Genomic DNA, 4723 nt, shown 5'->3' on the forward strand with positions numbered 1-4723 from the left:
TAATAATTTGATATATTCCATAGTTGGTTGGGATGTGGTGACAAATGTAGTTACAAGGGAACAGGTTCAAGGATCCGACTAGTATAACAGAAAAAGGCTCACTCATCAGTTTAGTTACAAATCAGTTTTATTGGCAAGAGAGAACAAAAACAATACTTGTCTTGGTGTGTGCGGGGGTCCGTTTTACAGCAGCACACGTCTCTCTCTCTCTGCCTCCGTCCGCAGTGCTGATCACGACTCAACCCGTCGGTGAACCCCGTACATGAACTAACTTCTGGCTTACTGGCGCCTGCCTTTATACAGGTAAGAAACCAGTTGTTGAAATAACCGCCATTAGGTCCTGGCCAACAACGCTGCTCCCAAATTCAAACCATAACCAATGGCAGGGGACTGCATCCCAGCCAGCCCCCCCCCCCCCTCCCTTGGGAAACAAAGCACTATCAGTCGCAGACTGGCGCGTAAAGCAATACACAGCGCCACAGACGGCACGCAAATCAATACACACAGTGCTACAGACTTGGCACATAAAGGTAATACACACACCGCTGCCGGTTTGGTGCGCAAAGGTTTAAACAGAGCACTGTTGGCTTAGTGCGTGGGAATTTAAACAAAGAGCTGTCGGCTGCGCGCTATAGGTTCTAAACATAGCGCTACCGGCCACAACGCTATGGGTTTTAAACATAGCGCTATGGCCACAGCGCTATGGGTCACAGACTGTTTGGGCAAAATTCTCGTTTAACATTCCACCCCTTCAACAATCTGGTTACCGCCAAATCCAGACCGCAGGGGTTACCTCGTTATATCCAGCCCACATCCGTCCACACAGTCGTGATGCCAATTCGCACATACCACGTTGTTATATTATGGCTAACAAGATTGGCCCAATAGTCAGTCCCCAGTGCACCACTGTTGTCCACCAGCCTCCAAACATCCCGAAAGGCCACCATCCTCCCGAAGGACTGTAGTCGTGGTACTGTTCTCCGACCCTTCGAATCTTCTCTACGGCTTCCTGGATGTGGTCAGCGAGGTTCGTGATGTTCTCTTTTACCCCACTCAGGGTCAAACCAGTCACCGAGTCTGTATGACCACGCATGGTACAAATTAACTTGTTTTGTCGGAGGTCCCAAACCTTAATGCCGTCATCAATACTACCAGAGAAAATCTGATCACTTGTGTCATTAAACGTTGCTGCCTGAATTTGGTACGTGTTTTGAAATGTATGGATTGCAGCCTTCTTCTGAATGTACCATAGCTTCACTGTTTCGTCGTTGCTTCCTGTACAGACGAACTGTGGTCCCCGTCGGGCTGGATAACATGAATTCACAATGGATGTGTGACCTTTAAGTCTCTTGATTCTTTCTCCCATATCACTATCCCACACTGCTACAGTTTTGTCTGTTGATGCTGAAAAGCATGTTGCCATCTGTGTTATAATGCAATTCCATCACTGCTCCACTGTAACCCAATGTAGCATAATTATTGCAGTCGCCATATACTTTCCAAAACAATATGAGTCGATCAAATCCTCTAGATGCCAGTGTTGACCCATTCGAGTAAAATTTACAACAATAACCTTCTCCCTCATGACCTGTTAAAAACATTAGAAGAGCTTGAAGACTCGGGGTTCTTGGTCCCACCTGCTGCACGGCTTGCTGCGGGCTCCCCTGCACCGAGGGCAGCAGCTTGTTGTGGGGGTGCTTGGCCTGCACCAGCGCCATCTCATTTGCTATTTCTTTTTACCAAACATTTTCTATTCTATTCGTCAAATCCTGCCGACTACGCCAATTATTACAAGGGAACAGGTTCAAGGATCTGACTAGTAGAACAGAAAAATGCTCACTCGTCTGTTTAGTTACAAATCAGTTTTATGGCAAAAGGGAGAAAAGAAAATACCTGTCTTGGTATGTGCGGGGTCCATTTTACAGCAGCACCCCTCTCTCTCTGCCTGATCATGAGGAGTCTTCCAGGAATCTTAGTGGATCTCAGCGCGTCGCTGAGAAATCAACCGGAGTGAAATTTCTCGGCGACAGCTGGCTTGTCGCCAGGTATCGTTGCTTATTGCGGGCGCTGTCACATGCTGTCCCCAGGTTTGCTAGGTTCTCTTAGATGCATTTAGAAGCACATAATATTAAAATAAGTAAGGTCATTTCAAGATACCATAAAATACTTGTGTTTAACCAATTTATTTACCGTCAGGACATTTGACAGGTAGAAAGCGTCTCTGACTTAGCGTAAAGTTTGTAATGTGTTCTGATAATCCTAAAATTATTAATTTTGGATCTAAATCCAGTTGGTTATCGATAACTTTGGAAATAATTTTTAAAATATCGATCCAAAAATGTTGCATATTTGTACAAGTCACAAAAGTGTGAGTTAAATTGGCTTCTTGAAATTGACATTTATCACAAATAGGGGAGATACTTGGGAAGATCCTGTTTAGTTTTGTCTTCGAATAATGTAGTCTGTGTAATATTTTAAATTGTATTAATGAGTGTCTAGTGTTTAACGAGCATTGATGTATGTGTTGTAAACTTTCGTCCCATATGTCTTGCGTTATGGGTTGAGCCAATTCGTCCTCCTATATGATTCTGATGATGGAATGGCGGAATCTAAAAGAGTATTATAAATATAAGATATTAATTTATTTGTATTGTAGTGACGGTTCAAGCATTCATCAAGAATTCCTGGGCCTCTAAATCTATATTCTTGCGTATGTGATTTTACATAATCTCTGAGTTGTAAATATCTAAAAAAATTATTAGCAAGTAATCCATACTTCTGTTGTAATTCCTGAAAAGAGAGAAAAGTTCCCTTATGATAGAGGTCTCCCACCATTTTAATTCCATAACTTTTCCATTGAATGAATCCTCTATCTGAGACAGACGGTTTGAAAGAAGGGTTATTTGCAATGGGTAGGAAGAAAGATAAATTACTCAATTTTAAAGTGAGTTTTAATTGTTTCCAAATACGGATAACACTATGTATAATCGGGTTTCCTCCATATGTTTTTTTATTCAAAGTTATTGGGGCGAATAAGATCGCACCAATGTCAAATGGTAAGCAATCCTCCTTCTCCAACTTTAACCAATCTGGTTGCTGATTAATGTCGCCCAGCCAGAAGGTTATATTTTTAATATTAACCACCCAGTAATAAAATAGGAAGTTTGGTAAAGCGAATCCTCCATTAGTTTTAGACTTGCATAAATGTCTTTTATTTATTCTATGGGTCTTATAATCCCAAATAAAATTAGTAATAATTGAATCCACTTTTTTGAAAAAAAAATTTGGAAGGTGTATCGGGATTGCTTGAAATAAGTATAGTAGCTGTGGGAGGAAGATCATCTTTATAGCATTAATTCGACCAGCTAGTGAAATGGGGAGTGTTTTCCAAAATTGGATATTTCTATGTAATTTAGCAACTAAAGAAGGGAAATTTGATTTAAATAAAGAAGTATATTTCCTAGTCACGTAGATTCCAAGGTATTTGAACTTTTCATAGGCAATTTTAAAAGGGAATTGTTGAAGTATAGCCGGATTTTGTTCCGTAATTGGCATGATTTCGCTTTTGTACCAATTAATTCTATATCCGGAGAATGAGCCAAATTGAGTTATGAGATTTAGTAAATTCGGAATGCTAATTTCAGGGTTTGTGATGTATAATAGTACATCATCCGCATATAAGGAAATGTTGTTAATTGTATGTTTAGTGTTATAGCCGTGAATGTCTGGTTGAGATCTGATACTCTCGGCGAGTGGTTCTATAATGAGGGCAAATTAAAGCGGAGATAGTGGACATCCTTGTATACAACCTCTGGATAAGTGAAATTTTGGTGACAACATTTGGTTTGTCAGTATTCTAGCTGTTGGAGTTTGATCACGGAGAAAAGATAGGGCCATTCCACTTGATCAAATGCTTTTTCAGCGTCTAGCGAAATGATTGCTAAGTCTTCGTTTAATATTCTATTTGAGTATATTATATTGAACAAGCGTCTTAGGTTATAGAAAAAATATCGTTTAGATATAAAGCTTGATTGATCAGGGTGTATTAATTTATCAATAACTAAACTTAATCTATGGGCTAAAACTTTAGCTAATATCTTCTGATCAGTATTTAAAAGAGCTATGGCTCTATACGAACCAGGGTCTTCAGAATCCTTATCTTTTTTAGGGATAAGTATTATTGTTGATTCAGTCAAAGTTTGTGGTAATATCTGTGTTTAAAGGCGTAACTATATACAGTTTGTAAGCGTGGGGAGATCAAGTCACTAAATTGTTTATAAAATTCATTATTTAAGCCATCAGGACCAGGGGTCTTCCCATTTTTCAAGGACTTAATGACCTCTTCAATGTCATTCGTAGTTATTTCTGCGCCCAGTAAATTTCTCTCATTGTCATTTAAACCAGAGAGGTTACATTTCTGCAGAAAGTTTTGCATATTCGCAGGGCTATCTATTATGTTTGATGAGTATAATGTCTGATAAAATTGCAAAAATCTCTCGTTAATGTCCTTGGGTAATTTAAGCAAGTCTCCGTTGTCTGATCTAATTTTATGAATTGTGGATTCGTCTTCTAATTTACGGAGTTGTCGAGCTAGCAATTTCTGTGGCTTATCTCCAAATTCAAAATATATTTGTTTAGTATGCTGAAAAAGCCTTAAGATTTGAGCTGAAAGTATATGATTTAACCTATATTTAAGAGCAGCAATTTTATTATGTATTATAAT

The 4723-nt window shown here is 39.3% G+C and overlaps 1 pseudogene; it reads right to left on the reverse strand.

Annotated features, from left to right (window-relative positions):
• Window positions 1-856: 856 nt before the first annotated feature.
• LOC144592249 (U5 small nuclear ribonucleoprotein 40 kDa protein pseudogene) lies at window positions 857-1953 on the reverse strand (annotated as a pseudogene).
• Window positions 1954-4723: the final 2770 nt, after the last annotated feature.

This window comes from Rhinoraja longicauda, chromosome 3 (assembly GCF_053455715.1).
Source record: "Rhinoraja longicauda isolate Sanriku21f chromosome 3, sRhiLon1.1, whole genome shotgun sequence".
Taxonomy (NCBI): domain Eukaryota; kingdom Metazoa; phylum Chordata; class Chondrichthyes; order Rajiformes; family Arhynchobatidae; genus Rhinoraja; species Rhinoraja longicauda.